General features: G+C 38.7%; 1 protein-coding gene across 1 annotated transcript in view; it reads right to left on the bottom strand.

Moving 5' to 3' along the window:
* Znf385d (zinc finger protein 385D) overlaps positions 1 to 21,162 on the bottom strand; it is a 262,576-nt gene extending 241,414 nt beyond the window's left edge. Inside the window, exon 1 of the mRNA XM_035452553.1 lies at positions 21,019 to 21,162. The gene's annotated coding sequence lies outside the window, so the exon portion shown is untranslated. The remainder of the gene's footprint in view (positions 1 to 21,018) is intronic.
* Between the last annotated feature and the right edge of the window lie 4,909 nt (positions 21,163 to 26,071).

Below are 26,071 nucleotides of genomic sequence, written 5' to 3'. Positions count from 1 at the left end.
AGACAGAGATTTCAGAAAAGCTTGAGCCTGGGTGAGCTGCAGCGGGGCACATTCTGTAGCTTCTTATAGCTTCAATCTGCAAATTGTTCCTTGAATAGATCAAGGTAGGAAGAAAGGAGAGATAGCAAGCTGTTTACAGGGTCCATTTTCTATAGACCTCAATAAGCATTAGAGAGGAACAACTGCCAATTAAAATCTGCATCATTCTGTAAGAATCACTTATGATTACTTCATGAAAATATCTCCTAAAATGAATTCAGCATACCTGGTGACTATTAGAAGGTGATGAAAGAAGCTATCAAGAAACAACAATGGAGAAATCATCACGGTTGCTGACTTGACCACCAAGGTAATGGCAGTGTCACTAAGCTGGAAGTGTTCCAAGAATGAGATAAAGTGACATCTCACCTAATCCGCAAATAACCCAGGGGCCACGTAGCAGAACTATAAGAGTTTATAGATAAGGAAACTAAAGTGTGGAGACAAAAGGCCTTTCTGAACATTGTGTATCTGGTATATGGTGAATCTAGACTGTGCAGGAAAGACTGGTTCCCAAATGCTTTTGCTCTTTAATCTTGCCAAGCAGTGTGCAGCTTTCCAGACATACATCAGCTTTGCATGTAGCTCAGCAGTACAGACTATTCAGAGCACATCGGCCTTTGGAAGCACTTTCTACATAAAATGAGACTATAAATAGAAACAGCATATGTGACATTGAACATTTATAACTTAAAAGTATGTGCACATGCCTTAAAAGTGGCACAATGTAAGAAATTAAACTACGGAAGGTAGAAACACAAATCTTTCTCCACTTTTAATTCCATGAATGAGAGAAACAGACTTATAGATAATATAAGAAAGAGCAAACTCATTTTATAAGTGTAGTTAGATAATATATAGCTATCTATGGGCAAGACAAGGCTACTCTTGGACATCAGCAGAAAGGCTTTTGCATTGAGCTTTATGAGATGGCATGAGCCCACAGTACTCCAGGAGAGTTTAGAAGGGGTGGCTAGAATTCCTGTCTCTACTGTTTGACAACATCATGGAAATTTTCTGTGCCTGTCCAGGAAAGGTTGTCCAAACACATGTCAATGTAAGTGATATCAACTGTCCTTTTTGAGAACATGAAGGAAAACAAGCCCCTTCAGATAATTCTGTTAACCATAAGATATTTAGAGCTCCGACTTCTCTCATTCAAAATTGAATGCAGTACTAGATAGAGCTTGTTTAACATATATGAAAGTCAACTTACAATCTCTTGATTGCATTGAGTTGGTGGAAAGATTCAAAGCCATGGTGAGAGTCAAACATGCAGGAGACATATGCTTTCAAAGACTGAAGGCACAGGAAAGGTGGTGAGAAAAAATGTGTGTGTGTGTGTGTGTGTGTGTGTGTGTGTGTGTGTGTGTGTATCAACATTTCCATAGGTCTATGAAATTTGCATATTGTATTTAAACAAAGTTATTTTTGTTAACTTCAAATCTTTAGATGATTTCAGGAAATGAAACTCTTTGGAGTATTCTTTTTGCCTCTGTGATAAATGCATTTTCAGGATTTTCAGTCTCTACCTTCCACACTCACCACAATTTATTTCTGAACCTGTGCTCTATAAGTCAAATGGCAGAGATGAGAAAGAAACAGCCTCATTCACTTATATTTTTATTATTCATCAAGCTTAGTTTTAAAACATGAATTTTAATTAATTAAAAAATTTCCCTAAATCTCCCAAGCATCAAAGGATGATACATAATTAGGACAATTTACATAAGTACTTCATGCTTTCAAATAACACTAAAAATAGCATGGACACTCTTGTTCTACATACCCAGCTATCCGATGCCCAACACTTTCCAGTGAAGTTCAAGAGCATGTGTAACACAAGGCATTGGAACTTTGCTCCTCATTTTGGAATGTCTAACAGTGTCTGAGAAATGTGACTATGACAGAGTTACAGCTGTCACACCATGTGTAATGACACTGAAGGATTTAAAACCACATGAGGATGCTTTGATTTTCTCTGGGGCATGTTAACTTTTCCATTTTTATTTTTGCCAGAAAGATATTTTTCAGGCTATTAACAATTTTCCTAACAATCTAAAATCCTCAAAAAAAGTGATTAAAAGATACAGATACAAAATATCTCCTTTACATTGTGACTCAGGACATTTGCATTAGGCTAAATTTGAATATATTGTTCAGGTTTTATACAATACACTGGTGAACACAGAATATGCTACTCTGTTTGGCCAGTATGTAGAACATGCTGGGAATTCTTTTCTGGGCTGAGGATAGCAGGGTGGGGGGATTCCTGAAACTTGCTGCTAAACTATTTACAACAGTGGCATTTATATAACAGGTTGAACACACAGACAAATCCAGTCAACCAGATTTGAGTTGGACTTGGACTTCTCAAACTCAACCAGTTCTATGATAAATATATTATATTATAAGTTCAATGACTCTTCCTTCTATACTTAAAAAATTTTCAATGAGTTTGAGTTATCTAAAAACTACAGCATTGAAACATATATATCTTTCACAGAAAATTAACTATCAAATTGACATTTAAAATTTTTTGCCTGGATCAATTTCAAATAAGGATATATAAATAAAGTTGCCCATGTCTGAGAAATAACAAAAGTGCAGATTTTGGAAGATGATGATAAGCTTCTGAAGTCTCTAAAATAAAGAAATTCATGGCTACCACAGGATGAAATAATGCAAAGCTGGGTGGTCAGGCAGGCTCTATGTGACTAATGAATGGAAGCAGAAGTCAGCCCAAAGCAGATATCTCCTCATATACTTCACCTTCATTGAATTCACAAGGGTTTAGATGACTACATCTTTAATAAGCAAATTGTAATTTTATTTCAAGGGTAGAGATCCAACTGTACTTAAAATGTTTTCTAATTGGTGATGTAATCACATCCAAATAGTATGTCATGGGAATCAATGACTGAATTAACCTTTCTACTGGATATGAATCTATATAGGTCTATAACCCTTTGATCAAATTAACAGTCCAGAGCATAGGCAACAGTTGCTACCAAGATGTACCTGAAGCAGTCACATAGAAGTATTTATCAGCTAGACCCTAAGTATACCTTACTGTATATGTCACATAAGTGCTTCATTATTCTCCAGAAGACATGTGCAGCTTATAAAACTGAAAAAAAACATTTTGAATAAAAAGCATACATGACATATTGAATAATCATGAATTATAATCTATGTAAGCATTGATATCTCTTCATATTTTTCATATATTCCATTTTAAAACAAAATCTGAAGATTGTAGAATATTGAAATTTCTTTTAATCCCATCTACAGCCATGTTCTCTTGCCCCTCGTCCCTTAAAAACACTTGCCTGCAAGCAAGGAATTCATTTGGCTTTCCAGGTTATTTTGCTGTGGACTATAAATCTCTGTCTTTCTCTCTCACTCTGTTTCTGTCTCTGGTCTGTATCTTTGGTCACTTAAACAAGACTTTCACAATGATATAAGTTGGCAATCACACATGGATGGGGAAATCTCACAAGGCCCCACCCCCAGATAAATAGATACAAGTAACTAGTGGGTTCTAACAGAGGAAAAATCAGTCTTTTTCAGAAAGGAGCCCCCTAGTAGGCTATCCTACCACAAATTGTAAACACTACATACATACACCTATGAGCATCACTAAATGGACTTAGTAGTTTCAACCAAAGAAAAAAAGCATTGCTTTGCAGGTATCTGTGCTGGTTACTTTTGTCAGCTTGACACAAGTGAGACTCATCTTGGAAGATGGAAGCACAATTGAGAAAAGCCCTCCATTGGATGGCTATAGGCTAGTCTATAGGAGCATTGTCTTTATTAAAGATTGATGTGGGAAGGCCCACCATGATTGATTTGGGAGGGCCCAACCCCTGGGTAGGAGGTCCTGGTTGTACAAGAAAGCAGGATGAGCAAGTCATGGAGAACAAGCCAGTAAGCAGAATTTCTCCCTGATCTGTGTTTCAGTTGCTGCCTTCAGTTTCCTGCTTTGAGTTCTTGAAATAAACCCTAACTTTTCCATGTTTCTTTTGTTCATGGTGTTTTATCACAGCAGTAAAAATCATGTAAGACACTGCCAAAGTCACGTAAATGTCTGTGCAGAAATTATGCAAAGGTGTTCTGAAGAGCTCTGAATATGGGAAAACTACTCATGTATCTCTATAATTTCCTATAGGAAATTAGATCTACAGATGGTCAATGATTGCTAATAGAAGGGGAATCAATTTCCTTCAGGAATAAGCCCCTGAATAGGTTTTTCAATCTCAAGTGATCAGTCCTGGACACATGTACATATGAGCCATGCAAAATGGACTCTGTAAGTGTATATACAACAAAGAAGAGCTCATGATTGGGGATATAGGAGCAGTTGAATGGGGAGTGAGGGGGACCAACAAAGATAAATTGTTAATATATGAATGTCAAAAACTAAATCAAGATAATTAAAAAAGGAATATATTCTATTATACAACTAGACTATTATTCTTCTAGTTTCTATTAAAAAAAAAACAACCCAGAAATAGAACAAGGTCTCTTAATGCTATAAACTCACTTAGAATTTGTTTATGAAAAGCTAGTTCTTTCAAAACACTTAATAAGGTCATTAGAGTCCATTTTGAAGGATTGAAGAATAGACATTTAAAAATATAATATTAATTTTCCACTTTACCATTTGTCTAATTTCAAGATGAAACGTGGAAGAAGAGGTTATGGCTCAGTGAAAGGCAAAATGAAAATGCCTTACTTTGAAGTTCCTAGTGTCTTGATTTATGGGCTTCAAGAAGAACCATTAGCCACTGCCACACCTCTCCAGGAAAATAGAAATTGACTATAGCTAAGAGAATGAGTCAAAATGAATTCATGTCTCTCTTCCACATTGTAAAATGACCTAAAGGAACACTTCACAGTCTTTTGTCATATGTATAGAATTCTAAATGGTCACCATATACAACAGAGCAACAGCACCACAGTCTGATGTCTACCTCCACCTGTGAGAGACCAAAAATTTTATAAAATATCATGAGAATTAGTGATGAAAAAGAGTAAGATGAATTAAATATATAAAATGTCTTTAGGAATATAAATATGTATGTAATAACAGTTGAACTTGAAAGAGAGCAAGGAAGGGCACATGAGAGATTGGAGGAAGGACAGATGAGGAGAAAATGATGTAATTATATTCTTGAAAAACAAAAGAAGTATTTTTAATGTGGTTCTTATTGATTTCCACAGAATAAAATGATTTTTAGGTTTCTTTAAAAAGTCTAAATTCCTACCTTCACTTTGTTTTTACTTCATGGCCCACAAGTACTGCTGTACAAAAACAGGACTGCGACCCAACATTGAGGAACACACCCTCTGAGAAGCTAACTTATGAGGCACTGGAAATTAGTCAGCTCCTTTGCCATAATTCTGACAGAAGTTGGAGAACTTACTGTCATTTAGGCAAGAGGCAAGAAGACTACAGACAATAGGTTCTCAACCATTTGATTAAGTGTGATAAGAACTTTTCAGCAAACTTTGCAAGTCTGTTGGTGAGAGGAGGGCAGGTACAAATCTTTCCTCAAATGACAGTGGAGGACATCAGGATCTGCACTGAACTCTGAAGTGGAACTTCATACCAATTTTGGCTACAGGGTAGAAATTCAGTGATTCTCACCATTTAAAGGACACACACAAACACACACACACACACACACACACACACACACACACACACACACGAAATAAACATAACTTGAAGATGTTTACAAAAAAAAAAAAAAAAAACACTTCACTAGGCTTTTGGTACAAGAAAATCTGTTTCTACAGGCTTCCTTGATCTTAGGGCTCTCATACTTACTTCCTTTTGACTTGAGAGGCCTAAAATGTTAGTATCCTAGTGCCATAGATGATGACATACAGATTCAGGAAATAAGAGTTTCAAATGTGGAACTCAAATCCTTTAGGTACTGATTTCAGTGGGTTTTATAATTTCTTTGTTTTGTTTTCTGTTGCTTTCATATTTGTATCTTCTAGTGTGAATGGGTCTAGCAGCTTAAGAAGACTAAGTTGTTACTGGAATAGGATTTTTAAAAACCCATCACTATGTAATTACTTCTGTGACAATGATAGCTCATATACAATGTAAATGCTTGTGTGGGTGACATAAGGCATGCCTATGAGTGCCCTTGAAGTTTCCATTCATTATCATCCAATCTCAGCCACAATCTTCTTGGGAAATAGTCTTCATTCTTGGAGGCAAACCCCTGAGATATTACTGATAATTTAATTACTTAGCTTGTAAGACATACCAAAGCACTGACAGCTGATTAAGGAAGCTGCCACCATTTAGATGAGAGGTTATCTGGTTCTGTGACACACAGAGAGGCTCTGAACTTGGGTTGCTGAGCCTAGAGTCAAGCTAGAAATCAGCCACTGACTCGTATGTACAAGCAAATAATTTCCTCTCTTAGAATTCAATCATCTTTCCTATACACTTCATATAACACCTATGACTTGCAAGTCACTTGTGAAAATAAATTTAAACATAACAAGTGTGAAAGTGCTTTCTTGAATATGAGTCCCAAGTTATTTTTTTTGTTGTTATTGTTTAAAAGGCAATATATTTATATTGGCTTCTTAGATGGTGTATAGAATTTTGGGAGGGGTGAAATGGTCCCAAACAGAGAATTTCCTTACAGGACAGGTAGCTATGGCTCTAATTCCCAGGTGGATATTTACTCCATACCACTGATGTAGTTAAGCAAAACCCGGGATTGCCAGGTGTCAGGAACACTGTTAGATAATCCCAGCAAGAACAGGTAGGGGATCAGATAACTCAAAAGTTCTTTTCTTGCTAATGCCAGTAACACAATGTCAAAAAGCAGGGTCATTTCAAGAACAAGAATAAAAATGTATTATTCTCTGTTATGGTGGGGTTGGTTTCTTCAGGAAGCTGTGAGGGAATAAATACTTCTGGTATCCTTCACTGCATCTCACATGATCCTTCCTCTGAACGTGACTCTGGGACCAGAATGTATTGGGTCCTCCCATTTTCTTTTATTATTTTTAAAGGCATTTACTACTCATACAATAATTACTGTATTATACATGCTGGTTAATGTAGTCAGTCCTACCTTTATAGCTTCATGTTATATAATTATATTTTTAAGGACCCAATTTACAAGTGTCACACTGCAATCCAGTGGGGGCATAATACTTTCATGTGTGAATTTTGAGGGGCATAATTTAATTCATAATGTTAGGATTTAATGGTTGGCATTGTCCACAAAAAGCAGTGGCCAAGACTTTCAGCGTTTTTTATTTTTTGTATCATTCTGTTTTTCCATAAACTAAATTATATGAGGCAAAACCAAATTAATGTTAAAAATTTCCTTTCTTTCTTATTATTTCTACATCTAAAAATGTATGTGTGGAGCAGAAATGATCAGGCAGCTGTGAGACCATTTAGTGAGCTGTGAAATTCCGTATTTTCCTACCAAGGTTTTGTTATTTTCCTGGAATCCCACTGAGTAAGTAAGTTTCATCTCCTTATGATTAAAGCAATATCTCAAATCATCTGTTTATACATGTACATCCTGGGCATTAGGCCTTCTCAAATCATCTGAGTATATATGCACATCCTGGGCAATAGTCTCTTAACATCTTTGCTGGAAGGACTGATGGAAAAGTAGCTTACTGTGGGATAACTAAACCTCAATGGCCTGACAGCCGGCCTAGATTGATAGTAACAGCATGCACAGTAGATATCTCCTGATGTCTTGGCCTGCCAGAGGGCCTTGACAACAGCAGCCAAGTCTAATGAGAGATGGCATGGACTTATGGACAGTGCCCACATCACCTCACCAGATGCCAGCTCAGTGGATCTCCTCCCCTGGGAAAATGTTGGGAAGTACATAAGGCTTGTCCCTTCCTGGAATGAACTGAGCTTGCTGTTTCAACTTGTTCCCGATATTGTGCTGTTGGTGTTGCACCTACTTTCCCCCACCGACAAGGGACACTGGTCAGTATCCTGCAACAGTTTACCACTGTGAATAGTACTTAAGAGAGCAGGGAACATTGAAGGGAAGCAGTATGGAAGATGTTTGATTCCTTACACTCTGAATCATAACATTGCTCTAGCCACTCAAACAGTAAATGACGGTTACAAAGTGGAAGAAAACCAATTGTGTGCTTTATGTTTCTTTAGACTTATTTCCAAACCTGGGTAGTCTATATTTGATATTTTTATGTGTTTCCAGATCATTATGTTGAGTTGCTTGACTTTTACAAACTTTTGCTTTCACAGGAAGCTTCAGGGCTCAGCACACATGCTTGGATATTTGCTTTCACAGGAAGCACGATGAAAGAAGACCTCATAAGCAGATGTTTCTTAAGAGGATCTGCTGTACAAATATGGTACAATTAGTGCACACAATGAATGTGCAATCTGCTGTGTTGGTTGTCAAAGGGTGAGGAGCATAGCCATCAATACCGTATTTACAAAGGCATCCACCTACAGACATGCCTCCCCTCTGTCAGTTATGATCAAGGAAGGCAGGCTTGGTTTTCATTTCATAATTTCACCTTTGCTTCTTATTTAATTTAGTGGCAGCAACAATTACAGTAACTCAGAGCAGTTCCTAATATATATATATATATATATATATATATATATATATATGATGTTTCTTTGAATTAAACAGTCAGGTATGTACTTAACCTCCATTTGTACCACTCTGAGGATTGGTTGAAGGATGGGAAGTCTTCCTGTGACTGTCATAGAAGATAGTAATATTTCAAGAATCATTATTTATTTACAGATTATATATTATTGGTGTAGAGACTCTGATGAATGATGCTACAAAAGTGCTACATTGACACATTATTATGATTATATATATGTAGACAACATATGGCAGCCAATACAGTGGTGCAGGTTAAGTATCCCCAATCTAAATTGTTTGGAATTTCTGCTGAACGGTATTTTCAGATTGTCAGATTAGCAAGTATTTACATATACATAAATACATATAATGAGATAACTTAGGGATAGGACCCAAGAGAAACATGGATCATTTTTTAATACTAACATCATATTCATAGCTTGGAGATGATAAACAATATTTTTACTGTAATGAATCTTATGGGCTCATATACACAGTTTTCCACCTGTGACATCATGCCAAGACTCAATCTTTCAGACTCTGGAGCACATCAGATTTTGTATTTCTGAGTTAGTGCTGACCAACACATAATTCAGTCTTAACGGTAGAGGAAATGGTAGCTCCTGGCAGGTATATATCTGAGGATAAAATAGAAATCACCCACTTTGAGCCCTTTGTGATAGAAAATATTATGTGAATGCTTCAACTTCAGTTCTGAAAAATTATTATATTGCTGATGTTCATTTAATCTGTCCTTTTAATGTCCTAAAATGTCTGATGTCCATGTGCCCCCTCCAGACTTACATAACACAACTGGTGTATATTATAAAGGTCTGATTTTATCATCAATTCTATAGAAACTATCTGAGGATTTCACATCACTATCTACTTACACAACAAAAATCAATGAATACATGAGTCAACATAAAACTATGAATTAGAATTTATGGGATTTTTAATGCTGTGTTATGCTTCATGATAATTACATATATGGCAAATTCTGGCTAGATTGAAGGAATCTAATACGTGAAACATAACATTTAGACTGTTTTTTTTTCTTTTTTAAAGATTCATTTATTTTATCTCTGTGTGTTTAGTCTGCATGTATGTCTGTGCAGAAGAGAGTGTTGCAGTCACAGACAGTTGTGAGAGCTTTGATGTAGGTGCCGGGAATTGAACCCAGGCACTCTGGAAGAGGAGTGCCTGTTAATTATCCACTGTGTTTCTTCCCTTCATTCTATTTATCTATGTGTCTGTCCTTCTGTGCTAATTCATTAACGGATTGTTGGCTGAGTCATTGTCATGACCCAGGTTCTGTATTATGATCACCTCAATGAATAGCATTATGCAACAACATAAAAAGGGAATTCTCCACTACAATGCTGATCTCAGATCAGAAAACACATAGAATAATTAAGTCTTTATATTGGAAAAAAGAGATAAACATGGAAGTACCCTGTGATCCTGATCATTGATGAACCTTCACCATGAAGTTTCTTTTGGACCTCCCCCGTGATGTCTTCTCTCCTAGGGGTCTGCTAAAAAAGCCTTCAAAGAAATTTATTTGATCATCTAAGTACATATACACACATTATTTAACTGCTTGTCTGAGTTTCCTTCCTGGTGCTATGTTCAAACACCATGGCCCAAAACATCTTAGGGGAGAAAGGGCTATTTGGCTTACAGATTCATACTACCGTCCATCCTTGAGGGAAGTCATGGCAGGAACATGAAGAAGAAATCTAGGAAGAATGCTGCTTGTTGACTTGCTTGCTTAGCTAGCTTTCTTATACTATACAGGAACATTTGCCCAGATAGTGGTGCTGCCCAAAGTGGACTGGCCCCTCCTATAGTAATTAAGAATTGAGTTTATCTTTCCACAGATATGCCTACAAATCAATCCCTTTAGTTAACAGTCCCTTCTTGGGTGAGGTTGTGTAAAGCTGATAGTTAAAGCAATCTAGCAAAGCACTTTTCTGCAGTGCTTTTCAACAAGTGTATTGAACTACAAAAATAGAACTGCGTGCAGAGTTTACTGTCTAATCTGGTGTTTTAATATCTAGATGTTTTGTTTTCCTTAGGGTAGAGTATTTTAAGGAGTAATTAATCATCTATATCAACTCTGAGGTAAGAGCTGCACTCTCCCTCTCCCACTGCTTTAATCTCTCTATCCTCTCTTCTTTCTCCCCCCTCAACCCCTCCTTGTCTTCTCCTCTACATTCTCCTTACTATTCTGTTTTTCTTCAGTTCTTCTACATCCACTCCCCCTCCAATTCCTCCTCACTTTCTCACTGGTTCTCATCCTCCTGTCACTCTGTCATCCTTCTCCATTCTCATTTTCTCCCCATTTTCCCCTCATGCTTCTCTCCCTTCTCCTTCACATCATGCTTTTCTTCCCCTTTCCTCTTATTGTTTTAAACCTGGTGTGTAAATTGATCAGACGAATAGCCAGGGTCTGACAAATGCCCAGTGAGTGGATCAGTCAGAGTTGATTTACCCATTCCTTACCCTCATACTCAATTATATTCAGTAGAGCCATGCTTATAGCAGATGCTTTTGAGTAAAATTATTTTAGACACATTTTCCTGCACTGAGAATTATTCAGTAGGACCATAACATTTGTAAAACAAAGAAATCATTGAATAAGCAACTGAAAACTCATTCATATATTTTTCACTCCAGAGAGTAATTTAGACTATTGAGGACTTAGCCATGAGTTTCACAGCTGAACCCGTAGGTCCATCACATGGTAAGTCTTCAGTGACTACTTGTTGAGTGCCTGCATAAGCCCTCTATTGACATGACTACTGGCCAGTCTTTGCATCTTTCTTCTAGCTTCTCTCCTCACCTTGTTAGGCTACAGATCCTCTAGCCACTCAGCTTTCTCTCTGTTCCAGTCATGATACTGCATCCACCTGAAGAGACTTTCCCTTCAGAACCACTCTGTCCCTGATTGTGAACCCACCAATATGGCCCTTATGAAAGGTAATTCCACCCAGCTCCACAACCCTGTGAAATTTCTAATTTAAAACATCTCTGAAATACTGACTATGAATCTGCATTTTAACATGATTTCCCACAATTCCTATGAGAAGCACTGTTATAAATAGCATAAACTCCTCTTCTTTGCCCCAGCCTGCCTCTTTTCTCCTTCCCCCTCCTGCCTCTTTTGCAACTGACAAATCTAATCTGGAGCTGAAAAGATAACTCAGTGGATAAAAGCACCTACTGGTGAGCCTGACAACCTGAGTTTGATACCTGGAACTCACATGGTAGAGAGAACCAACATCTGTAGTGTTGCACTTTCCTTCTAGTTGAAATACTCCTTCCTGAAGTTAGGCTCATTAAGACTGAGAAAGTGGTTGAAACTTGCAAGATTCAAGAAGGAAACAACTTAAGATTCCAGAAGTTCTTGAAACATGCACCAAGTTACAGAGCATCCCATCAAAATTATGTAAGCAGTAGAACTCTCTGATGTGTCAAGCTGTCTGCAAGTCATATAGGAAGCTCCAGTTATGCAGCTTTTTCAGGTTTTCATTTAGGCTGTGGTAGTCTTTATGATGATGCAGTCCTCTTTGATTCATCTGTATTCCTAAAGGCAACCCTCACCAGTATTCCCATGATTAACGCCAATATCTTTGCTAAATAGACATTTAGTCACATGCCCAGAGTAAAAGTCACTCACACAGTGCCATGACTGTAGACTGAACTATAAAAAAAAAAAAAACACATGGCAGATATAAAAATGAAAAGGAGGTTGTGAGGTCCAAGGAGAAAACTGTCAACCAGTATGTTTTAGTAATTCGATCCCACTTTGAACAACAGTCTCAGTCCACTACAAAGCCCAGTTCCAGTTTAACCATCTAGAATTTAAAAGCCTACATAATCTCAGACAACAAACCTAATATTTAGTTATTCGAATTTTTACCTCATGATACATCAGGTTTTCACTGGACTCCCTTCCTTTTAGCTCTGGTTGCAGACATGTTTTACATCCTCTGACTCAATGTAGCTGGCACTACTGAGGCCTTCTGTAGGCAATACAGCTCTGCACCCCACAGCTTTGAGCCCATAAATACGGCTGGCAGATCTCATTAAGGAGAAGCAGGTCATGGGATTTGAGTGAAAGAAACTCTTGTACAGGGCAACCGATGTTTTTCTAACTCCCCAACTCCGTGAGAATCACAGAAAAACCTTAACCAGAAGCAAGCTTATCTTTATTTATTTTAAGCATCCAAAGATTGCACAAGAAGCTAAATCTTTACCTTAAATCATCCACTATTTGAATGCCAAGAGTAGTGGAAATTTTCTCTCATAAATTCTCACTAAGACAACTGCACTATATATATGCTGACATTCTACACCACAATCATCTCTATCAACGCACCCACATAGTCACTCTGTTGTCAAACTTCACCCTATTGCCTGAACTATATTCATGGAAGGGGTTATGCTAGAGTCTCTGATAGAGCTACTCTTGGCAAGTTCCACACCAGATGAAGCCAAGGGGCAGTTGACTCAAAGGATTAATTTGTGCCACTTCCAGTTCATTCCTACATAGGTATTATCTATTTACTTTCTAAATGAGTTTTGTTTAGAAACACCAGTTAGGATAGTTTCCCTAAGTCTGAATACTTTTGAACACTGAAATTTTCTTGAATGACTAAGTTTCAGCATTATGGCTTATATCAGAATTGATCTCATATCCCTATGTTTTACAAGCTTCATTCCTTGGTCATAGTGATTTTTGAAGCTAGCATATCAGTAGGGTGGGCTTTGAAGGGTGTACCTTCTCTTGGCTCCAATCTGGAACATTCTGCTTCTTCAGCTGTCCCATGCTATGAGGAGTCTTTTTTATGAGGAATTAGATCTTTCTGAGACCATGAACCAAAACAAAAAATTTCATCTTAAAATCTCTGTCACAATGACATAGGAATGTCTAATAAAGTTTGGTGTGTGTGTGTGCATAAGGAAATTTTCTTTTGTGCAATACTTCCTGGAACATTCAAGAACACAGCATTAACTTCCTGAAAAGTAGCTTTATGGAGACTAAGAGATCCTAATATTTTTGCTAAGTCATCCACAGTTCTGACTTAGATATAATCCCCCTAACTGTGCTTATCTTCACAGACTCATTTGATATGTGTTTTGACTCATATTTGAAACCAATGACTTATGATATTATATGATGGTAATAATCAGAAATGGCTAGCTACATTTTTATATATTTTGCTTTTAAAGAACTATTTGTAAAATTTCCTTCAACTTTATGGCATGCCTTACCTCAAATAAGCAGAAAATGCACTATTCATACTGTCAAGGGAAAAATAAAATAGAAAATCACTAATTATCATGAAAATTGTTTAAAATGGTAAACAAGTGGGAGTTCATGGCAGAAGGGCTAAGGAGTAATTTCCTTCAAAGAACTAATAGTTCCTTGATGGTTCTGCAATGCTAGGACCACTGACAGTCTTATGAAGTTTGCAGGTGCTAAGTACAATACATAAAAAGCTTGTTACTTTAAATGGCTAATGCAACCAAAAGCAACTCACAAGTGCCTATGCACACAAATAACTCAACCAGTAATGACCCTCCCCCCACCATAGGGCAGAACTGCTAGGTTCTCACACCTTAGCACACTCTATTATATAGCTAGATTGGAGGGGCTGGAAAGATGGCTCGGTGGTTGAGAGCAGTTGTTACTCTTTCAGGGTACTTGGGTGTGATGTACAGAACCTACATGATGCCTCCCAACAATTCTTAACTCTACTTCATGGGAATATAACGCTTTCTGATGGTTTTCTTGGGTACTGGGCATTCATATGATGCACACACATACATGCAGGCAAACACTCATACACATAAATTAAATAAACAAATCTAGAAAAAAATTCAATTGGACTTATCTTCAGCCTGATGGAATGAGATCTTCTGAACACAAAATTGGAAACAGCAGTAAAACTAAATTTAATATACCCTGGATTGAGTTTCTAGCTGCTATAAAATCATGAATCCACAATGAAGCTAACAGAGAAGAGCAATGTCCTGATTTTGAGACTAAAGTCCATGCATGTGGACTTTCCAAACATTCTCCTTGTTTGAAAGCAGGAAAGGCTTAAGCTTTAACTAGCTATAGCTTGACCAATGCTAGAACAACCACAGAATAGACAGCAAGCATAGGAGCAGAGAGCCTCGAGGTTCTAGTGAACAATCAGCAATACACATCAGGCTACAGAAAACAGGAAAACATCCATGTCAGACTCTCACAACCACTTAATCAGTGAACTGCCATGTTCAAACTCAGAAGAGTTTTGAAACCCCTTAGGAGAACATTACTGCATCATTCAATAGCCTGCTGAAGCCCTATTTAAACAGTTTGACTCCCATACGCAGCACACATATAAATATATCCTATTACTAGTCTTATTTTGTAGATAAAGATACTGGGGTACACAAGAAATGTGTGATTTTCCCAAGATCATATGTGTGATATGAAACATTCCTACTATTTGATCTCAGTCTTGCTGCAGAGTACAGCCTCAGTTACACAGGCTATCTTTGATCACAAGGAGGAACACATTCAATTTTGAATGGCATAACTACCAAAGGAAGAAGTTTCATGTCTCTACTTTATTATTTTTTTGCTTTTTTTGCAGGGTGTTCAAGACAGGGTTTCTTTATTTATTCCTGACTGTCCAGAACTCTGTAGACCAGGCTGGCCTTGAACTCACTGAGATATTCCTGCCTCTACCTCTGGAGTTCTGGGATTAAGGGTGTGCACCACCACCACCCAAATGTCTACTTCATCCTTAAGAAGAGTAAACAGTAACCAAGAAAGTGAAGATTTGCTCAGTCAAGAGCAGAGCAGTTCATTTTTTTTTCCCTCCTGACAAACAATCCTCACTGTCAATCAAGGTAACCACTTTGCTTTTAATGTTTCCCAAGAGGCATATTGAAAGTTTTAAATTAATCTTGAATAATCTTCACAAAATATTGCTAAACAGCTGCAGAGCTGACTTGGGACTGGCACACAAGGTTGCCAAGTGATCTCCCAAGCCAAGTAATGCACCTTGATGAATTATAGCCCAGGTGCTGGTGGGAGCAATCTGTTGCCAGAAAGCTACTTAGCCTAAAGATGGACAAAGAGATCTGGAAAATGGCCTGGGGGTCTGCAGTGACTTCATTCAAGAGGAAAGATTTTCAGTGTTCAATGAGTTTTCCTCTAGGCTTCTTAAAAGGCAAGGTAAGAAACCATAGTTCTAGAAATGTAATTTCTATGCTGCTGTATTTCTACCTGAATCCATTTCTGCCTCCTCTCTTGCTTCCTCTCCCCATTGCTTCCTTCCTTTTTAAATTTCCTTTAAATTAAAGATGTTTTTGTCCATCTTCCTCTATTTCCTTCTCTTACCCACTTCCTTCTGCTGAATTTTTCTTTCCAACAAGTCCCCCTCTACTTTGGCGTCTTTTTAGTGTGTGTCTTGAATTGTCTGTATAAGCACAGAAAGGAAGTTTCTTACTGGAGCAGGAACAACTTCTCAGTGGCCATACCACTGAAGCATAACAGGACAAAGGTTTCTCCATCTTGTCTCAGCTGGAGTTATCTTTGGTTTAATTCTTTTTTTTTCTGCCACTGCAGTGAAGCCCCCTTAGAAAGCAACCAACCCTGTTCTAGAAACTCAGATTCCCAATGTGTTGGGCCCCAGGCCCCATGGGGTCTCTGTGAGTTGCTTGTCAGCCAATAACCATGGGTACATCCTTTTTTCTAGTCCTGGCTTGCAGCCCTGGCCTTGCCCATTGGTATCAACCACACCTGGGAAAACAGGACCTCTTAACACCTGGGGTTTTCCACTGTGCTGTAAGTCTGCATATAAGGCTGCTCCCTCCCTGCAATAAAGACACACACACACACACACACATACTCTCTCTCTCTCTCTCTCTCTCTCTCTCTCTCTCTCTCTCTGCACAAATGGGCAGATATCTTGTCTTTCGTTTATATCTCTAGGCTTTCTCCCAATACATTAGACTTGCTTGTGGTGCATGCTCCACAAGTGGAGGTCCCACCAAGACTGGGAAAGAAAGAAGACCCTTAGAGATCACCCTTGGAGGTGAAGGTGGATTGAAAATGGGTACCTCAACTTCTAGTTTCATATAAATCTCCAGGATTGTACCTGATTCCACCAAGATCGGGAAAGAAAGAGGACCCTGAGAAATCACCCTCGGAAGCTGGCCAGCAAGTAAGGATTTATGAGGGTGAATTGGAAAAAGAAACAAGGTACTGGTAGTAAGCGAAAGACAATGAAATATTTTATTTTAACTTTGGAAAAGACAAGACCATGGTTATAATGCTAAGATGAAATGGTGCCCCACATGGTTTACATAACAGAAACAGAGTGGTAGTAATAAATATATGAAAAAGCCATGTAAAGATGGAAAATACGCAGAGTCTGGATACTGTATGCTGTTGTGATGTCTTTGAATTGTCCAATTGCCAAGGAAGGAACAACACATGCTAAAATACACTTGATTATAAATGCTGCTGAATTAATCCAACTTATATATTTTGAAAATGCTTTGACTCCTAAATTTAAATATAAGAACAAGTTACTTGGGAAAAGAATTTCTGCTTTTGTTTCCACAGAAAATGAAAAGCTTCGGATTCCTTCTAGACTAATATGGTTTGATGAAGCAAGACCCCCTGAAGCAATAGCCAGGTGATCCAACATTGAAAACACCTGGGACGATGCAGTTTCAGACCACTACAGTCAGGATTTCTAGGTTTTCTTAGGATCCCCATGGTATTTCATCAGGAAGTAGTTTGGAGAGAATGATGCCCACATTCCCAAATATTGTATACTTTGTATTGGAATGGATTTTCATTGGTTGATGCAAATTTAAGGTAAATTTCATTATATGTATATTTATCCTCTTGTTTAGCTATTGTATTTCTATAGATCTTTTAAATGCAATGCAGCAGCCACTTTATCTGGGATTGCCATTTCACAATCTGTACAGCCAGCATGGTGGATAAACTGGCAAGGGAAGTAACAGAGGCTCTTAGCACTCAGAGCTCCATAAATAACTTAGTCCAGGTAGGAAGTTTAAATCTTAATCAGCAATTTATATTATCATAAATGAGACAGGGTTCCTCCATCCTCTGGAGAGACCCTCCTTAGGGGATTACAGATGGCAGGTTGTTTAGTCAAAGAATGGGCTGGGTCCCTATCTCTGGGCCTTGTAGCCATAGGAGTTATTTTCATATGCTTCATTTGGCAAAGGCACCCCAGTGCTAGACAAGCTCAGGCTCAATTTGTCACTTGATGGCTACAGAGAATCCTTCAGCTCAACTGTAGTTGAGCCTACAGAAAAATTATGCAGCCAATGATAGGTAAGACCAAGGGGATGCCAACCAACCTAAGATAGGAGGGCCATGCAGCCTGGGTAAGTTCTCCATTGACGGGTAAAGTTGACCACAATGTCCTGGTCACCTAACAGGCATTAATTTATATATAAAGAAGGGGAAGATGTTGGGCCCCAACACCCACAGGGTCTCTGTGATTTGCTTGTCAGCCAATAACCATGGGTACATTCTATTTTCTAGTTCTGGCTTACAGCCCTGGCCTTGCCCACTGACATCAACCACACATGGGAAAACAGGAGATCTTAACACCTGGGGTTTTTTCCACTGTGCTGTAAGTTTATATAAAAGGCTGCTCCCTCCCTGAAATAAAGAGAAGCACACACATTCTCTTAGCACAAATGGGCCAATGTCTTGTCTTTCATTTAAATCTCCAGGCTTTCACCCGACACATTAGACTTGATCATGGTGCAGGAATCACACCAATGCCCCAGATAACTGCATGTTTTCAGCTTCTTTTAAACTGCTTCCTTGATTGCCTTACTTCCCCTTGCAACTGCCAACTAGGATATAGCTTTTCTCTATTCTTTGACTTGAAAAACTACCTGTAAAATGCATTCCAGGAAAGGTTGCACTATGAGAAATATTTCTCTCTAGGCAGTCTAAAGAAGAATCACAATTTAGACTTTGGTCATGCCCAGTAATCTAAGGGTCTCTACTCTGCAACAGAGGAACATTCCATGGCACCCCATCTCCAGCTACCATTCACTGCCAAAAGTTCCTCGGGGAGAGATGGGACCTTGTCCATATTGACATATTAAGGCCCCTGTCATGGGAAGGTCTTATGCAGCTATCCATAAGTGAAGAGAGTTCTTGAATGCATCACTGCAGTGGCTTCATTAATGGAACAGCATGTATATCCAGAAGACATCATTTGGTAACACACCTATCCATCTTCCATCTCTTAGTTATGTCCCCTCTTTCATAATGCTCCCTGAGTCTTGGGGAGGAGTGATAAAGCTAATACACTTAGGGCCAAACGCACCTCTAAACTGTGTCTCTTAGTCTCATCTATATATTAACTGTCTTCTAGTGAAATCTATCTTCCTTCTTCCTTTCTTCCTTCCTTCATTTTTTCTTCCTTCCTTTCTTTCTCTCTCTCTCTTTCTTTCTTTCTTTCTTTCTTTCTTTCTTTATTTATTTATTTCTCCTCCCCTCCCTCATTCTCCTTTTGAGAGAAAGCCTCTCAATATGAGATCAGAGTGAACTTGAACTTGAAATATTCCTGTCTCAGCTTCCTGAAGTCTGGGGTGACAATCATATACTACCATGTTTAGATTACCCCATATATATCAAAATAAGGTTCTTATGGAAAATTCCTCCTCACTAACTAACTACAAAATAATCATTGGCTATGCCTTTGTCTACTAGCATTGACTAGCATATCATTTTCATTTAAATAGTACCATGTTCCAAGTCCCTGTAATAAAACACTATTAAGGAAATAAGTCCTCCTGAATTCTCCATTCTGAAGGACTTCACTGTGGGCAAATCATTATACTTTTTGTTAAGTCCGTCTCTGGGTAAGTTGCTGCAACCAGAAAACAGAATTATTGAGCTCACTTGGCACTGGGTGACCTCTCATCTTAATCCTCTTTTCTTGGCTGTGTTGACACATCCTTTCACTCATAAGCCCTGCTCCCCATTGCAGCAACTGCTGAAAGCCAAAGCAGGCAATTCTCAGAAAACAAGCAACTTATTTGTTTCTAAACATTCTGAGTTCACTTCAATTTCCATGCTAAGAAAATTCTCATGGAGTGCAAACACACACAAAACATTTATGATAAATATGATGAAGCCAACTTACAGGCATCTTTAAAAGGTGAAAATGGAGACAAGAAAATAATTGAATTTGTGCTAAGAAGCCTTCCAACAAAGTCTGAACCAACAAAGTAATTTAGGAAACATTCGACCTGACTCATCTGTAACTGGGAATGGAGGGTGTGGTAGGGTGGAGAGGAGTGCCAGAGTCCTAAGTGGGTTTAAGCTAAGGACGAAAACAGCCACATAAATTAAGTGTATCACATTTTTAAATCTATCAGACTGCATTTATTATTTTGGTGTTTTGGATGAAGTAACATTTAGCCACTCATTTCAGCTGGCATAAGAAATCCAACAGCACTACACAGAATCAAGGAAATCCCTTGATTTGATAGACTTCAGAGGTGGGTGTCCCTGAGTTTAAAGGGAAAGAGGTCTCTGCTTTTAGAGCAGTGGATATCTCAGTGTGTAACAGTCTAGTGAAGATGATAGAAAGGATATAATGGTGTAATTTAGAAAATAGTCCTACTGTCCCACCCAGTCTTGGAGCTTCTACATGCTAGGAGCTCCTCATTGGGGGAAGGTACTAAGTCAGGTATGAGGCACAGCTGACCCCTCTACAGCAATGGCCTCTGCATTATAACATCCAGTTTTTTTTTTTTTAAAACAAACCACAGACACACAGAAAACTACTTCATTGAGAAGTTAGAGAGACATGGAAAACCAGCAACTTTCGGGCATCAGTTTGAGTTCTGGCTACTTTCACAGTCCTATTTATTGCAGTAGAAAAGAATCATAGACTTGAAGCAACTCAGAAGACTCACATGTTAAAAAAGGCATATTGAAATTCACCTTTTACAATCCAAAATAAAGTTGTTCAATTTCAGTTTGGAAAGTTCCAAAATATAACAAAGTTATTTGTATTACAAAAAAGATTCTCAGACAACATCAACTTGTATTAACTAATGAATTCTCATTCCACCCTCCACCCCAGGGGCCTGGCTCTTTGAACATTACCTTCCTAGATAGACACTCAACTGCACCATGGCACATAGAAAAACTGTAGGATAAACAATACCTTGACAGAAGCAGTAACAGAAATACCCCAGATCTTTAAGTCTTCTTATCATGGACAGGTGCAAATTTAGATCTGCTACTCACCGCATTAAAATTGGGAAACAGGTTGACTGCTGCTGCAGTGTCAAGAGGAAAGGGGAGAAAGGGCTTAATATCCAATGATGGCTGCAATGGAGGAGCTGGCGGACGGACCAGGGCTGGGAGAGCAGGACTCTGGCATGTACCACCTGTAGAAACAAGAGCAAAGGGGATGATCAGGGACACCAGGCCCAGAAAAGAAAACATCAAGACCTTTGGGGTAAAAAAAAAAATCCCTCAAAACAAACAAACAAACAAAAAACCAAAACAGACCAGCTTTCTAGGTCACTGGAAAAAGTAAGACACAGAGTCTACTCCTCTCAGCTAAGATCTGGCCAGTGGATAGATAGCTTTGCCATTGGACAGCAAGAGGTAAGTGAGCAGCACCTTTCCCTGGGATAGTAACAACATGATTATGTAAGGATCAGTCAATATTTCCCCACAACTTGCTATTGTTTTATTGCCTGGAACTCCTATGCTCAGCACCAGTCAGCCCTGTGTCTGTAACCAAGCTTCCAGGCCAAGGGAAACACCCTACAATCCCACATTGCTCTCCCATTCCTCTTTGAAAACTAACCTGCTCAGAATATGCTACAAGTCTCAGTCACTATTTTGCAGAACTGCTCTTTTTCACCAACTCAAACTCTGGCAGAATAAAGACATGAATCTGGAACAGAAAAGAAACTGAACCACAAGCACAAGCAGCTGTACTTCCCTGCCCCAGTAACAAGAGGATTAAAAACAACAGCAAACCCACCACTACAACCCCAACAACCCTGAGCTGTTCAGCACCCTGGAGCTTTGACAATTCAAGAACTGCCTGTCTCCACCCAAGTCATGAGTGGGAGGAATTTAGACTGGCACCAATGAGCAGGCAATGAGAATATTACACCAACACAGATCCCCCTCTGCACACCGGCGGGCAGGCAGCTGCTTGCAAGGAGCACACAGTTCTGGTCGCTGCTTTCAGACTACCTGCATTTAAAAGGTGCAAGAATGGAAGCATAACTTCGATGTTCTGTCTCCCATATTTTGATAACATTCCAAAACATCAATTTTCCGTTAATTAAAGGCTGTTTGAATCCTAGGAAACTGTTAAAATATGCCAGCATTCTTCTAATCTGAGAGGCAAGCAACAGACTGTAAAAAACCTGCTGGTGAGAAGCCAAGAAGCATTAGGAAAACAAAATGCAGTGAGGTATTTTCTTGACTCACAGAGAAGAATTCATGCAGACAGAAGGCAGAAGACAAGGGCATGCCATGTCACTCACTTTCCTACTGCCTGAATTTGAAAGCAGACTAGACCAAAGCCCCATGCACACCACCCGCACCGATTCCACACCCAATAGGCTGTTGTCCTATCCTCAGCCAGGTACCTAACTATGAAGTAAACACTCTGGAGAGAACGCTAGTGATAGATCTAATTCTATCTGGTAGAGTTCTGCTAAAAATGAGAAGGGCTTAAAACCAGAAAATGAAGCCATATGCACAGGATTTAACTAGCCATACATGAGAACGACCAGCTCCCAGGTACAACCAGTTTAAATTCCCCCCTTGAGATATTTTTCAAGAAGAACAAGGCCAACAAAGTTCAAATTAGCACAACATTTGAATTTTCACCCCCCCACAATAAAGTATATAGGTCAAGAATATATAGCTTAGGACATATGTTAAAACAAACAGAGATAAAAGCAAAATATAGCAAGCCTACATCTACCAAAGCACACCATAAACTCATTTTATTATACTCATGGTAGTATAGTGAGTGTGGGTGGATAACCTTTTCTAGAGACGCCATCTATAAAACTTCAGTGATAAGCCTGTCATGAATTTTGTATTACTAAAAGTTTCCCTTTAATAAAAAGTTAAAGAAATCAAATGAATTTTTGGTTGATACCTTTTCAGAAAACAGGGAGGTGAAATAAAAATTTTGACTAAGTCAGCTTTAAAGTATCCAAACTAGTATTTAGCTTCAATATATTTTTTTTTAATTTCACTCATGGAAGCTATTAATACAGTGCGATTATCTTCTGTATTTTGTTTGAGCTTAAACTTCCTCAAGTAGGTAAAGACTAACATTATATCATGTTAAAACACAGTAGCAAGTTATAAGTTCTTTAGTTGCTTCCACAGAATCTTTCCACTCTCAGAATTATAAGAACTTAACAGCCTGCTGAATTCTGCAATTACCTATTTTAAGTCCTCCACTGGTTCATGATTTGGAAGAAGTCAACAAATGGATTACTTTTTATCTAGCACAAGGTGAGTTACAAAGAGTAAAGCAATATACTGATTGGATTGCCAGGCAGATCTATCCAGCCATTAAGTAGGTATATATTGGTTATTTCTCTGCATACAGTTCAGGAACCTCTACCAAATGGAATTCCCTTCATAGGACATAAAAATACCAGATAAGCTTTACAAAAGTTTGAATTTTGGGAAAAACACACAGGCTCATTTTATCTCCTCCCACCAAACAAAAAGAGAAATCTCCAGGACCACTGACAATTGGAAACACAGGATTGTACGTTATTTTCCACTCTGTGAAAGTGAGGCTTGACAAGTTCTGGGGTGTTGGGGAGTCATTTTATTTATTTATAATTGCCATCAATTGTGTTTTGCTTTTTTGGAAAGCCACAACTCAGGACATATTAATGTTCATAAGGAAGACAATTCAGAGTCTTTATGAAGTAGAGATTTAAAATTACATAAGATCATGTAATATCATGTGTCTTGCTGTTGTAACTGTGTTATAAAGATGAACATATTGGTGTGTCTCTGCAACGTCAGAGCTCATTGAATAATAATACATTTACAAGCCCTGGTATTTTTGTTGGGTGTGATTTGCCAAGCCATCTCAATTTCCCTTGGTATTTAGATGAGGAACATGGGTTCTTTTATTCCAATCTTAGTAATAATTATTCACAAATCATATAATACACATCATACAGACCTGTAACTATATGTTTAAATAATGTAGGTTACGAACTGGATAGTAAAATAGTAAAAATGTTGTAGCACAATTCATAGAATCTGCAGAGGTCTTGCAAGAGGCAGAAGCTGAAGCAGGGAGCTGATAGCATGTAGTCTTCTTGGACATTAGATAGGAAAGATGTTGGGGCATTGCTGAAGAGGCCAGGGTTAGTCCAAGTCACAGGGCTGGGACTGAGAAGAGCTGCAGAGGTAAGGTGTGAGACCATGAGGACAGCGAGATAGGTATAGGAGTGAGTCCAGATAGGCCTATCGGTAGCGACATATTTCAGTGAGTGGATCGGTGACAACTAAAGAAGGTTCAGTCAGCACAGTAGTGACTGGGATAAAGTCCAAGGACCAGTTGGAAGATTTCTTCTAATATCCCTTAAGGGACAACACACAGGATGATCAGATAGGTTAATAGATCTGACCCCATTGCTGTATTAAGTGGAGTCTTCTTTGTGAGATCCAGGTGACTGTGTTGCCATCTGTCATATTAAGTAAGGTCTCAGACCTGATTTTTCTTTATAGATTCATATGGCCAAGTGCCCACATGGTCCTAATCTAACTTGATAAGTTTATTGGGTGGTATCTTTTTACTTTGAGAGGAAATATCTTGTCCATCTGTGACTCATGAGTGGTGCAGGACAGATGGTGATATGATAAGTATGTGACAAGGTGAGGAGTCCCCCTGTCTTTGATTTTCATTCAAAATAGTACCAAAAATGCAAATCTTGAGAGTAGGCATGTCCCTTGTCCTCCAAACAGTAAAGCTCACCCTAAATCCTGGAACACAGGAACAGTCTAATCATAAGACTTGCATTTCAAACTCTATATCTAGCACTACCTTGTGTATCACATATGATTTTATTGATACAGCTTCAGCAAAACAAATGTAATCAATCTGATTTCAGACCAGTTACTATTTTTTCCATAACAATTTGGTTAAATTAAAATACATTCAGTGAAGGGCTGGAGAGATGACTTTGTGATTTAGAACTCATACTCTTACTGCAGGGGACCCAAGTCAGATGGTTGATAGCAGTCTCCTATAACTTCCTCTCAAGGGTGTCTGAAGCTTCTAGCCTCCAAAAGCACACACAAATACACACACACACACACACACACACACACACACACACACACACAGTCTCACACACCACACACACTCACGCACAGTCCACACACACCCTACACACACACACACACACACACACTCACTCACTCACACACACACACACTCTCACACACTCACACATACACCCTCACACACATACCCCTACATAAGGATAATAAAAAGATTCTTTTTTAAAAAGTCCCCAGTAAGCAGAAAGCCTTTTGTGTCCACTGAATGAGAGTCTGAGTAAAGAAAGTAAATTTGATACAGGGAAGAAGTGTCCTTAGATTCTCCCATCTTTCTCCCTCCTTTTCTCATTCCTGTTTCTACTAGCCTATATTTACAGCCAGGGTATGAACTGCAGATCAAGCACTGAAGCACAACATAGGTCTGTTCACAAGACACCTGCACCTTCACAAAAGCATTGCCTTGTGAATTTGAAAGCAATAACTAGCTTGTCATCAACCCAGACCAAGAAACTAAGACACTGACTTTCCCCTCTGAAAAGCAGGGGTAGGATAAATACTGTTTGTTTTAACGACTTATTCCAGAAACAACAACAAAGCATTGAAGTTCTGAGTCAGTGGTTATCAGCTGGGGCTTATTTTAGGGTGTTGTACATGGAGGCCCTCACTCAGAACCTGACCCACTGGTGCAGAATGCTTTAATAAGCACAATAAACTTAACAGCTCTTCAGGCGTTCTGACAGCTGGTGTCAAGATATTACTGAATGTATCTTGAAAATCTTACCTTTTTATGTTAACTTTTCTGGGTGAATCCTCACAATACTTCAAAGAAGACAGCAAGTTAACCTTAAAACTTCTGCACTCTTGGCCATGCTTTTAATGGCATGTGGTGGCACATGCTTTTAATCCCAGAACTCAGGAGGTAGAGACAGGCTGATCTCTGAGAGTTCGAGGCCAGCCTGGTCTACACAGCTACTCCCAGGACAGCTAGGGCTGTTACACA

The sequence above is a fragment of the Cricetulus griseus genome (genome assembly GCF_003668045.3).
Source record: "Cricetulus griseus strain 17A/GY chromosome 1 unlocalized genomic scaffold, alternate assembly CriGri-PICRH-1.0 chr1_1, whole genome shotgun sequence".
In the NCBI taxonomy this organism is placed as follows: Eukaryota; Metazoa; Chordata; class Mammalia; order Rodentia; family Cricetidae; genus Cricetulus; species Cricetulus griseus.
This window is presented reverse-complemented; position numbering and strand designations above follow the sequence as displayed.